Source organism: Drosophila erecta, unplaced genomic scaffold (genome assembly GCF_003286155.1).
Source record: "Drosophila erecta strain 14021-0224.00,06,07 unplaced genomic scaffold, DereRS2 tig00000021-arrow-pilon, whole genome shotgun sequence".
In the NCBI taxonomy this organism is placed as follows: domain Eukaryota; kingdom Metazoa; phylum Arthropoda; class Insecta; order Diptera; family Drosophilidae; genus Drosophila; species Drosophila erecta.
In genome coordinates this window covers 22094648-22108133 of record NW_020825198.1, presented here as the reverse complement: position 1 = coordinate 22108133, position 13486 = coordinate 22094648, and the positions used below count along the sequence as shown (strand labels likewise).

Genomic DNA, 13486 nt, shown 5'->3' with positions numbered 1-13486 from the left:
CCCAAGCCAGGGTATGGAAAACAGTAACAACGAATACCAGAAAACACCTCCGCCCCCTCGGCACGCCTGCTGCCGCTGTTGTTGCTCCGTCGTCTATTGTATTCCATCGTCGAAATATGAGGCACGACTCTGGCATTAAACTTCAAAATAAAAAAGATACGAAAATAAAACGACCGCTGCAAAATGCCAAAATGCAGCCGTGTCGAGGACTCTGGTGTTGGCCAGGCCAAGAACAATAAAATGGGCACAACACCACACCAGCGTCGTCGGAAAAATCCAGAAAGCAAGAGGAGCAAAAAGATAAGCATACGGACGAGGATGAGGATAGTCGGTGGCTCGAGGATGGGGATGGAGCAGCCACTTCAGACATGGGATGTGCAAGTGTTGGCCAAGAAATAAAAGTTGCTGACCTTAAGCCAAGTCTTAGGTCTTTGTCTATGCAGCCGGGGTAAAGTATATATATACATATATATTTTTTTAAGGATATGAGGCAAATACAGAAAGTTAGTACTGCAGCTGGGGGTACAACTTGGTAGAGGGGTTTTGTAGCAAGCTGCAGTGGCAGCTGTTTAATAAGTTCAAGCAATTAAAAGTGTTTTCAGAGGTTGAAACCGGAGGTTCTTCGTGGCGAAACTTCTGCTAGTCGTAGACATTAATAGGTGCATAAAACTGGAGTGGCGTAGAAGGTGCTTCGAACTGGTCTTTGGCGTTGGCTTAACGATGTGAGGATCATAAATGCGGGTTAATGATGCCACCACTTTGAATGGACGCTGGTTTTCTTCCAATCTGGCTCTCCAGATGGTTGATGAATAAGTTGGAGGGCTGAGGTTGCTAAACACGATCCATTAAGACCCTAAACGTCCTTCAAGGCTTCCCACTTAGTGTTAAGAATAAATTGCAGATTTACTTTCGTTTCAAAATATCAAGCCCAGAATCCGGTCCGTACAATAAAAGTGCCCCGAACCAAATCCTGCATCAATTTGGGTCATTAAAGTTGCGAGGCACACAAAAAACTTTGCCGCCAAATGCAGCCATTAAAAGTGCCAAACAAAATCATTTCCAATGGCGAGCCAGCGACGGCAACAGCAATCCACTATGAAAAAAGGTGGAAACGTAAAAAGTGCACACAAAATCCAACATAAAATTAAATTAATGGCCTAAACACTCACCCCCAGCTTTGATTGGCACAAAAAAAGGTTCACATTCGGGGCATTAAAATTATGGAACAAAGTAGGGGAAAATATCTTTAAGCTCTCCGATATTTATATACATATATAAATTGGATGTTTACGACGATATTTTCCCGATGTTTGTTTATGGCCGGACTTTTATATGGCCAGCTGCCGCGGTGCTGAGACCTTCTTGCCAGCAACCCACCAGTCGAAGATAAACGTTCCATCGCTAATTTGAGTCTTTGTCACGTCTTACCATATGGAAATATTATTTGTAAATACTTTTATGTTCCGTACGTGACCAGGACGGGGGCTCCGGAGTTCCAGAGTTCCAGACTCCGGCCGCATGTGAGGAGCGTGCGGATCGCGGGTCACTTCATAGAGTGCGTAAAAAGCTGCCCGGAGACATCGAACCGAACTCCGTGCGAGTTCGACTCTGTTTTTTATTGTGGCGACGAAATCAAATAAAGCGCTGTGAGTGGGTGCAGAAGGAGAACGCCTCCTGCCTTCTGACTCTGCCTTCCGCCCTCGTGCACAAGTATGAAAAATGTATATTGCAAATTTGGCAAACGCAAATCCCTCGAAGAGGCAGAAATGTCATCGTAAAATTGCGAGACGGCTTAGCGATGGCAACGAACGAATAAATAAAAATTATTTCCAGATGACATATCAACGCGACTCGCTCGCTGCTGACACCTTAAAACCCAAATGCGCTTATAATACAAAATGTTGCGTGAGCCAAATCCTCGGAAAGAGAACCAAAAATAAGCGGGCCAAAATCCAGACCGGTACAAATTGAAACGTTGAGGAATATACAAAACTGTGCAGACTCGCCGTCAGAAGTTTCCAAAGACGAGGGGTCCAGGAGCGCGTGAGGTGGCCAGACTGGGACTAGGAGCGAAGAGGATGTGGATAAGAAGGAGGAGGAGGAGGACGCGGAGGAAACGAAGGAAGCGGAGCCCGGCGAATCGCAACTGTCAGTTGCCTGGGCTCCCCATCTCAGACGTCAACTTAACGTGAATAATTGTCTAAATCCCAACGACAAACACTTATTGTCCTGGATTAGCAGGCCGCCGGAGAAAGAGACCTGCAGATAGGGACCGAAAGAGAGGGAAAGAGAGAGATAGGGAGAGGGGAGGCAGCCGAGAGGGGATCGAGGGGATTCGCACCAGAAGCCCAAGGACTGCGTGTAAAAAATGAGTGAGAAAAACTTTGAAACGTTTCCCTGCATTTTTTTATGCCACAGACTATTACAGGGGGTAGCAAATGAGTATATAAGTTAGGTGTTGAAAAACTAAAGAATAGGTAGGTCTTGGTCGTACTAACGTTACATAGATAAGCGTTAAAATAGAGCTAGTTTATTATAAACGTACTACAAAGGAAATAAATTCCATTCCTTTCAGCATAAGCAATCAATGTTTGCAATTTGCTCTTTAACTGCAGTACCTGTGATATTGTCCAATTATAAACTTTAAAGATCAAGAGCATTCCCCAGTCGTAACCTCTTGTCTCTGAGGTCAGTGGAGCCGTTTCTATTTGCCTCACTTAGGTTTTCCCCAGGTGCCAGAGCATTGCAGACTGGTAAGCGTTTTAAATTTAACAAGCTAGCAGCATTTGGCCGGGATATCCACCGGGATAGGATCGGGATAGGGACGAGATTCGGGATAACGAAGAAGTTTCGGCGTCATCGCGCTCCACCTCCTTTCTCTCTTCTGTTTACCTTCTGAATTTCTTTGCGTTCAATTAATTTGCTCACAACTTGGATGGCAAAAGAGCCCAAGACGAAGTATGGCTGGGCACCAGAGGGAGCGGGTTTGGATAGGGCGGAGGTAGGAGTTGTGCATATATCTTCATACTCAAAGACAAAAAGCAAACTTTAAGTAGCAAAAGCAAAAGTAGCGGGCATGCAAAGGAAAGAGAAACCATAAGGGAGCGGCAGCCGAGAGGACTCAATATGTAAAAAGGCATTGTGGAAAAGTTTCTCCACGAGGAGGCAGGATCCCCTGCGGAGGCAAAAGTTGCCCAAACTATCCGGATGAACCCCTTCCCAACTCCAGTTCTGCAGCCCAGCTGCAGGTGGGCGAGGAGCTTCAGCACCAGGTGAGCATCGGCAACTTTTCGATTTTATTGCTGACGCGGCAAGTGCGTTTTCCACCATTACGGCAGTAGCAATTGCAACAGCTCCAGATACGTGCATGTCAAACTCCAAATTGTAAGAAGTCTTACCTTTAGGTTTTATGTATTAAAAGTCGCACTTTCTGTATCTTAAATTAACCGCAAAAACGTAAAAGTGAACCCAATAATATAATAATGTTTAGATTTTATACGCATGCATGTGAGTTAGGGTTCTATTCAAGCTATTATTTCGAGATACGTTAATTGTAATACATCGGTTGCCGAACCCTTTCCAACCTCGATTCATGCTTCATTAACTTTGTTCCCGAAATTTCTTAATTAAAAACGGGTCCACCCGTCAGGGATTGCATTCAATCCAAACAAGCCCAGCAATCCGAATTCATTTACAATTGCCAGTTGGCTGCGAAGGATTAGTTTCAGATTTGTTTACCTCTCTAACAAGGAGCACAAGGGTAGCCGTAACCCTAGAACCAAAACCGGTTATCGGAATCAGTTTTTCTAGGAGGACCGGACGGGACGAACCTACCACGGTCTGACTGATATATGAGCACTCGCACACAGGCAAAGAACTTATGCACGGTCTATGCAAATCTCGGGCAGGAGGGGACAAAGTTTTTAACACACCGTGCAAAGCCCGGGCTCGGACAAAAAGGATATACGAGATGATATATATGCAAATGCCATTTGAGAGGGTCGCCCGTGCTGTAGGAGTGGCTGCTTTCTGAGGCGACAAGTATCCTTGCAGCCTGCCCTGCTGCCGGTAATGTCCTTCAAGGCCTACGATGTCCTGGCGAGCTTTTAAAACTTTCTAGCTTGCCGAGGCACAGGCTTTAAGCACAACGAATTTCAATTAATAGCCAGAGACAGACGCACGCAGACACACACTCTACGGCCCGAGAGCCATTTCCTGCCAGTGTCCTTTTGGCCCGCCCATTTCCTGCCACCCGCCGGCTGACACTAAGCCCGAAGGCTACCATCAGCTCAGCTGTGTGGCCCACCAAGTTCACTAGACAATTTATTTTTGCTTTCGATTTTCCAAGCTGTCAGTTCACGCTTAAATGCGCACAGTTCAATTTAAAATGGGTAGCCCAGGACATGCACAAGGATACGCCTCTGTCAGTTGCCGCTGCCTCGGCAGTCTTGCTTCTGAGTATCCGTGTATCTCAGTATCCCAGTAACTGAGTAACTGGGCATCCCTGTAGCCATGTCTGTGTATCTGTGACCAACTTCGCTGCCTGCAATCGCATTCGCATTCGCACTCGCAAACTGGGTTAAGAGGTTGTTATCCTTATGCCGTGTTTTTGAAAATAGGCAACCAACTTGGTGGCCCCGACCCCCCTGGTGGCCTGTTTGTGATGCCACTGGCTCATATCCGCTGCAGACACACGAAACGTCCTGGCTGCCAAACCGCAGAGGGAGACAGGAAAAGAGCGAAAGAGAGCCTAGACTCCCTGATGATCACAAGGATTTCTCATCATCCGGCCGTGGATGGTGATGATGATGATAAAATTATGAGCGCAAAAGCATTTGCATTCATTATGTATGATTTTTTCCGTATTCCTGAGCTGGAATGTTGCTCTAGAAATTAAACTAACGCCGCTCGTTAGTCTCAGTCGCAGCTCCGGATGGGGTCTTATATGGATATGCGGGCGAGCTTTAAGGGGCTGGCGGCTTAAATGCAATTCCACAAAGCGTTAATGGATTTTTTCGCCTTTCTTTTGCAATTTTATTATTTTATACTCTCGGTAATGCGATGCGTACGGAGCTTTCTGTCTGAATGCGCTTTTAGCAGGGGCACTCAATTGAATGCGTGCATTTTTAATAAGAACAGGTTAACAACTAGCATACTTTATTAATCTTTACAATCAGAAGCAATCCTTCAGCCAGAATGTACAATTGATACGTAAGTAAACAAAAACGGCTCTGTACGTTTTTAGACTGCCCTTAGGTAAACCTGAAAGTGTGAACTTCATTCTTTTCGTATTAAGTGACATTTTTCCTAATTGGAGGTTAAGGAATGAACCATTTATAACTTTATTGTCGCTTGCCTTTTGTTAATAACTTCCTTTTTGTGCGTTAAACACATTTAAATTATAAATTCCACAGCCACGTTTTTTAAAAGGATGCCTTTTACTTAGGGAACTGGTAGCAGGAGGGCCACTTTTTCTTATGCTAAATGATTACACTTAACTAGATTTGCATATATTTAAACATTTCCTTATGCGCACGCAACACGAATTGTGTGCACGTGGTTCCCGGCTCTCGCTTCTCCGCCTGTGTCCTGTGCACAAAAGGATTATTAAGGAGCTTCATATGTAAATGAAAACCAAATGCACACGACGTCGCCAACAACGGCAGAAGGACGGTCGATGCGGGGAGTGAGACAGATAACCTGGAAGCCACAGTTTGGCAAACACAGGCGGCAGAAGCCGCTCCAGCTCCAGCACCAGCTCCAGCTCCAGCCTCATCCTGAGCCTCAGCTCAGGCCAGACAATGTTTGTCCTGGGATCCAGAGGGGATCCTGGATCCAGCAGAGCCAGGACGATAGAGCGTGCGTGTGTGGGGTGAGTGGGGTGGGGTGGCTACCTTTCGGGCCCCGCTAGAAAGTAGGTGAAAGCCAGAGGCAGACGGAAAGCCAAGTGGAGTGCCCGCACCCGTTCGCTCGCTCGCTCGCTCGTTCGTTGGCCCGTAATTTATGCCTAAGATAAAGTCCTTGAATAAATACATGGAAAATCCTTTGAAATTGAAATTAAATACGAATATCATCTTTTTTTAAACATATGAGAGTGAGACAGAAGCAGGCGGAGGCTGCGTCTGAGTCGGGGCCCACAGAAATGCAGACAAAAGGCGAACGGGAAATGAAATTAACATTTGAGTGCGCTTTCCCAAAATTAAACCAGACTCCCCAGGAATCCGGATGCGGGGAGTCCGCACTAGGGCACACACACGTATTTATTTATTGAAGCTTCTTTGGGGTTTTAGATATGTGAGCCATCTTATTTAGCATTTTTGGCATCTCCCCGCTCCCCTGACGCTCGCTCTGCTATGCTGGGCTAAAATTCTCATAGATTGTGTGGCAAAACATTTTTCTTATCCATTTGCCATATGAAATTAATTTTACAGTCAGCAGACAGAGCTCATGTGCAGCTTTGAGAAGAAAATAAGCAGAGAAACCATTTAGGGCGAATTTATTTTAAAGGGGGAGACGTTCTGGCTTGCGGTTACCTCTGGAAAATTGCAGGGAAATTGGAAAAGCTCGCAGAAGCCAGAAAATAATCCATAGTCTAAAGCACTTGGGAGACAGACTGGCTTTAAAGCGCACTTAAAAAGTAATAAATGGCCGAGTGAATTGCTAGCTAAAATTTAATTTCGAGGAGGCTATTCAACTGTTGCATACTTCTCTGCCAGTCCATTTTATCTGTTCGTCTCCTATTCTTCAAACTTCAATTCCCATTTGTATTCCCATTTTTGCAAATAAAGTTATTTCAGCTCTGGGCCTTGCCATTCACAATTCAAATTCTCGTTGGCCTCAGTTTGGTTGTGATTTTATCGCATCTCTGGCCTTGGATTTCCTCTGGGTATTACATATTAACAATCCTTTTTGTACTCGGCTGGGATACAGTTTGAAACTGCTTTTCATTAAAATTAATATTAATTTTACCTGAACACACAAATTTAAATTGCATTTCCACAGCCGAAATATCCCATTGAAGTAGCAGTTGTTGCAATTTCTGCAGTTTTGCTGCTTTGACCAATTGGCTCATATAAATTGCATCGCATTTTTCCAGCCCCCCTTTGGCAAAGTTTTAATATTGGAAAAACAAACATATTGCCGCTTTCCTGTTCAACTTTTGTTATTGCATTTTGAATGTGCGGTTGGAAAGAGGCGCATAAAAAGCCTCTGGCTTGGGCATAGAAAAGCAGAGCACAAAAATTAATTATGAAACTTCGTTGGAAATTGTGTAAATATGTATCAATGAAAATGCAAGGCAAACAAAGCGTTCTATCATCGAAGCGCAGATGCTTCACTCAGGTGAGCCCCAACCATTTAAATGCGATTTGAAAGTGATTTTCATATCAATGCAACTGTTTACAAACATGGCAAACAGGAATTGAAATATTTTCATAAGAATTACAATATCTCTGGGCCAAATTCCTCTTGACTGGCAACCGAATTCCGGCAAATAAATCCCTGAAATAGCATGGTACATTTTTCACTTTCCCCGCCGCGTTTCGAGCACTTTTCGGGCCACCCATGGTGGCAAATGTTAACCAACATGGAAATTGCTTTGAAATTTCGGGTGCGAAAATAGATACATCATAGATTTAGTTACCTAGTCAATTTATGTGCCGCCGATTTTAGTAGGCCGTCGCCCGAGAGCAAATCAAAACCCATTGAGCAGTGTCTAAAATGTGCAATATGAACTGGGAAACGAGCGGGGAGCGCCCGCTCCCGGGGCCCATAGGCTATATAAATTTCAATCTATCATTTATTTAAGTCCTAGGCCAGCGGCAGAGCAAGAGGAGCTGCGCCCGGACCGAGGCTCTCATTGCCATAAATCCCCATCAGAGATACGCGTATATTTATTTACTGCAGCGCGCCCAGATACAGATACACCATAGTCACCCCCACAGAGGACAACGCCGGGCGACAAAAATTGTAGCCGAAAAATAAAATAGCTCCTCCCGCCCGCCGAACGCCCCCTGTTTCATATTTTATTTGGGTTTTATTTGTGCCTCTTCTGGTCTTTTTCTAGTTTTCTCCACCGGCGCTGCCGTTGTTCCTTTTTGCTGTGTAAATATTTTGGAAAATGCGTTTTTCTTTACTGCCACTGTTGTATCTTTTCATACACCTCGCTCGTCCTGTGCACACACATACATATGTATACGTATGTATATGGAGCGCAATGAAAAAGGATTTTTTGCCGATTCCCGCCGGGCTGCCAATTTTTATGGTTAAAATATTTGTGTTGCTCTGTTTGGAGCGCGGGAACCTGCTAAAATATTTATGACAAGCGCCGGGGAATACCCGGCATACGATATTTCAATATAGCGGGAATAAAATTCTTAATGTTTTGCTGGTAATTAAAAAAGTCCAATTGAAAATGGCCCGAGGTGGCGGAGAAGCGGAGTGGACTGGGCTGAGCGCTGAAGTGGCGGTCGTAAGTAGCCCAAATGAATTTTTATTGCTGTTCATTAGGCATCGAATGGCATCGAATCAATCAATTGTGGCATTCCGACTCCAGATCAGAATGGGATCGCATAGGGGTGGGCCGCCTAGGCAAGGCACGGCTATTGAAAGGGAAACTATTGGCTAAGCCGGAAAGCCCTTCGGTAAATGGACTGCACAGTGTACACCATTGTATTCAATTTTGTGCCGTCGGGGACCTTCGACATTGGCCACAGTATCCCGACAAAACTTTTAATTACCCTCTCTGCGTTCCGTTTCTCGCTCTTTTCTCTCTGGTTGCATTCGGCGCTCGCCTGCATTCGGCAATTCCAATTAAGCTATCATATTCTTGTCTCGGAAACTTTCCCTGAATCAAAACTTGTGGCGCCCCAACCCGTCTTACCATCGGAACTGGGCTAACGAATATGTTCAATTTCATTCCTGCTGCCAGCCGAGCACAACAAAAACTTTATCTTTATAATTTCCATATTCCATAAGTTGAGCACTTCTCGGCAGTCGAACTAGAATAGTGAAACTTCTGTCCGGAAACAAACGATTCGCCATCCAAAACATGGCCATTTTAAATTATAGGGGTTAGTGGTAGTAAAATGTATGAGCGTAATTGCTTGCTAGAACCTTACTTTTATATGTCCGTTAATAGATTTATCACCCCTTGAACACAAATTTACTAACTGAGCTGAGCTGATCACTAAAATATCACTACTTTTAAGCCCTCAATAAAAACTTCGCTTTTTATTTTCAATGCCTTCTTGTTAGATAATTAAAGAGTTTAAATATTTTGTATATTCCCATTGTATCCACTCAACCAAAATCAGTCTCTACAGATTCCTTAACAGCGAATTTATGCATTTGCAAAATATATAAGTTATAGAAGAACGACCGAAATGATGCTCCTTTTGAGTGTTGCACCTGCAGCAGTTTTCCCGCTCTTAGTGGGGCACTTTTCCCATTTTCTTTTGTGGCACAACTACAGAATGCAAAACGGCAAAAACTCTAAGAAAAAAGGAAAATGCTGATTGAATGGCATTCCAATGAAGTTGATGGATGCATTAAGGGGCTCCCCTCCACTCCCCCTCTTTCCGGAGATCACACACACTTGCGCAGGCCAAGTTTTGTGGTAACCGAAAACACACACAAGGCAAGCTCAGAAACAGAATCAAAAACAGGACAGGACAGAACAGAACCGAACGGGACAGAACGGAGAAAGGGACAGGGCAATAAAGAAGGCGAGAGGCTAGGGGGAGAGCAGAGCGAACCTGCATGTGCAAGGCACATATCTGTATAATGGATTGCACTTAACATGCCACACACAGCAACCACAAGTGCCGCCGCAGGATCCCCGCCTCGCCCTCACCACACATCGCATGCCTCTCAGGTAATACATCATTTACGAAACTCACCTGAGAATGGAAGCTGGAGCTATCGGAAAAAGTCTGTCACTACTGCTGGCGTAATCCCGACAACGTAACGTCTAATCCTTTTGTTTACGTTTATGTTAATCGTTATCCACACACACACACACCGGCACACAGTCGTACACAGTCGTACACATAGATTGCAATTTAAATTTCGGCACACATTACGTGGGCGGCATCGCGTTTCTCATCCGCCCCCTTGCCAATTGTTAAGTCCGCAAAACACACACACACCCGTGCGCGAGCTACGTAAGCCGTAAAGCGGAAGCGTAACGGTTAACGGTTCGCGTCGCGTAACGTTCAACCAGGCGTCCGTTTAATGTCCTGCAATTGTTGTTGCTGCCAGGATGCCGGCTCAAAAGAGCGAGACGGAGCGACGTGTGTTTTGATTTAATTCGCAAATTATGTGCTGCTTAGTTTGCGGCACCGATTCCGATTTGCATATGAATGTGGCGCACTGTGAAACCGGGCTTATTCTGTCGCTTACAACGTTTTATTTACATATTTTCACTGGGTGCTTTGAATAGAAGCACTCGCAACGCTGCACAATGTTTCACGCACAGCCTCGCCTTTTCGTGTTTTCTTTTGAGATTTTGCTTGCCTCGTCGTGACGTGCTAAAAATGCTGACTCGTTTCGCTTCTCGAGCGAATCGTCCGCCCGTGTACCGCTCGCTTTGAAACTTCGGAAGTAACTGGTTCGCGTTCGACGGCCACCTGGCTACGTCACGTCGGCAGAAAAACAAAGAGAGAGAGAGCCGCTCTCTGCTGTTGCGCAGAGAGCGCCTCTGTAAGCGTTTACATTCTGCAGACTCAAAACACCCTCTCTGCTGTTGTTGCTGTTGATGGAAGTGCTAACAGGGCTTTCCCAACAGCGGCAGGTGCATCTGTTACGCGCAATTGAAATGCCAGACGGCAATTGAATAGGTTCAAATGCCACGCACGTAGCCTAATTACCGCAATGTACACAACATTTTTGTGCCGCGCGCCATGCAAATTAACATTACACAAGGCACTTGTATTCGGTCGCCGGAAGGGGGTGTGGCCCGCCCTGAGCTTTATTAATTATACTTTTCGGCTGCTGCTTAGTATGCCACATATGAATAGTCATTCAGGAAATGAAAAAACTTTATGGCTAATGAAGTCATCGATGGACTTGTGATAAGTCCAAGTTTCGTTGCTGTAACGCGGTTTACTTTTCAATCGAACTCTGGAAAACCACGGTGCGTGTAGCATTTTTGAATCAAACTGCAATAAAACAACTCTCAGGATTCGACAAGACATGACATGTTTAAAATCAAATACAAAATTATGTGTGTGGGAGCAAACCTAATGGCAGAATACTTTCCGGAATCATAAAGGGTCGGTAATGTACCTAATACAAGGTAAATATATTAGGCTTAAGTCCCATTCGGAACACGTAAAATTAGTTATCGCCCCACGGGAACTTATTCCGCAAGTAAACACGTTAATAGTCGGCACACACATTCAACCGTTTAACAGGCCCATTAACATTAGCGGAACATCTCGTTTCACAGCATCTGTGAAAGCGAAACAACACCATTTACAGCCTGCGACGTGTTTCTTGCCCTAGGTTAACATGTAAACAAAGGCACTGTAAAGACACACTGTTAATTGATTGAATAGCATCTGCTTACAGAAATCGTTATCAGTAACATCGAATTTTAATATTTTATAATTGAATAATCTATTTACTGAATACGCGAATTAGTTGAATTGTTAAGTAATTTGTGCTTTTTTATGCTTAGGATTGAATCCATTTTAGAAGTTCCTTTGCAGTTGCCCCACCATGAAAGGGTTCTTTACAATTGGAAAAAAGACTCGATGCACTCCACCTGTGGGCGGTCATTTAGGTACCTCATACATTAGCAAAAGATTAATGGAGCCGAAGCCCTAAAATTGCCTGCATTTCATTGTCAACCGCACAATTCTGTCAACTCTGTTAGTGGAAACAAGTTTCAATTCAGTCGGCCATTAACATTATGGGAAACTGCTCTGTTATCGGGCCCCGCACAATGGGAAATTTGACCACTTTTCTGACCAAAATTAATATCTCCAGAACGGAGACCATATCTATGCGAGTCCGAAAAAACCAAAAAGTGTAGGCGTGATTTGTAGTGATTTGGTTATATTGTTTGTGTATTAAATAATTTTACAACAGTTAACTGCAATAATAAGAATAAAAGTTGTAAAATTCAGCAATCACTTTGTTTATCTCCTTTTTTAGCACACTATTGCTCTGAATTTGGACATTTCTCCCAAAATAATAAATTTGTATTAAATTAATTAAATAAGCTGCAACATGGAGTACATTTCATTAATGGACTATGCTGGACTCTTTTGAATCCATGTTGCAAGTTACATAAGTCATTGTCAAAGAATGATTTTGCTTTATCTATTATGAATGCGTACATTTAATGATATATCAATCTTCCGACCTTCAGAAAATGGGTTTGGGCAGGAAAAAGTGGCCAAATTTCCCATAGTGGAAGGTCTTCTGCATTTCTGTTGACAGACAAGATTTCAATGTCACCACTGAGAGCCCAATTCAACCAAATTCAAACGGGAGAGCACATGCATGCGCATGGCATGCGAAAGAATTTATTACAGAGTTCAAAACGTTTACGTGTCGAAAAGAACTAAATTTTACACTCTGAGAAAAAGTGCTGCAATGAAATGATTTTGTGATCAATGCATTCGTATTAGGTGCTGGTGCTTCCTATTAGCCAGGAACGCCAACAGCAATCGCCTGTGAATATTTTCCTATGGATACATTATTTTTTTTTATAGGCTTGAAGGATAACAACTCAAAATTCTAGAAAACAAACCATTAATTTCCAAATATTTCAACCGCGATTCGCTCTCTTTGGCCACACTCTGTTGTGTTTACACACCTACATTCGCAACTCATTTTCCTTCGAATTTCCCGCTCTCTCTCGCCATTCGTCTCTCTCGGCCGCTCTGCCGGGGATGTGGGATATGGTGGAGGGGCATTCCAGTGGGTGGCTGCTGAATTGGTACATTAATAAATGAGTGTTATGTGCTTTTTCCTAGTTGACTTCATGACATTCATTCATTCATGGGATCGTCGGAAGCTCGCTCTTCCGATTTCGTACTTGACGTCCGAAAAATAGACTTTTCTTTTGGCGCATCTTTCGAGACCTTAATTGGGTTTTTTATTAACTAAATGTGATGTAATTTATTATTTATTTACCCGCTGCATTTTGAATTCATTTCGCCTTAATTTATTTATGTCAGCTTTTTCATTCACCATTTTTTCTGACAGCGAGCGCTTGAGCTCTTAAATTATTAATTATTTTCAGTTATTTATTTGTATTTATTTTTTGTCTCACCTTATCCGCACTTTTTCATGTATTGATTTTGCAGTCATTAGTTTCCTCGTTGTTTGTTTTACATTTTATGTGCATTTTTAATTAGCTGACAGCATTGTTGTTTTTGCCCTCCTGCCACTGACTGTTGTTTTTGTTCTTCTCGTTGTCCGCTGACCTTTGACACACTCGTAGAAAAACGTTGACAGTTTATGGTTGGCTTTA

At 43.6% G+C, this 13486-nt stretch overlaps 1 protein-coding gene across 1 annotated transcript in view; it reads right to left on the bottom strand.

Moving 5' to 3' along the window:
- The window catches only part of LOC6543980 (MOXD1 homolog 2), a 106500-nt gene extending 95890 nt beyond the window's left edge, over positions 1-10610 (bottom strand). Inside the window, exon 1 of the mRNA XM_001973685.3 lies at positions 9900-10610. The gene's annotated coding sequence lies outside the window, so the exon portion shown is untranslated. The remainder of the gene's footprint in view (positions 1-9899) is intronic.
- Between the last annotated feature and the right edge of the window lie 2876 nt (positions 10611-13486).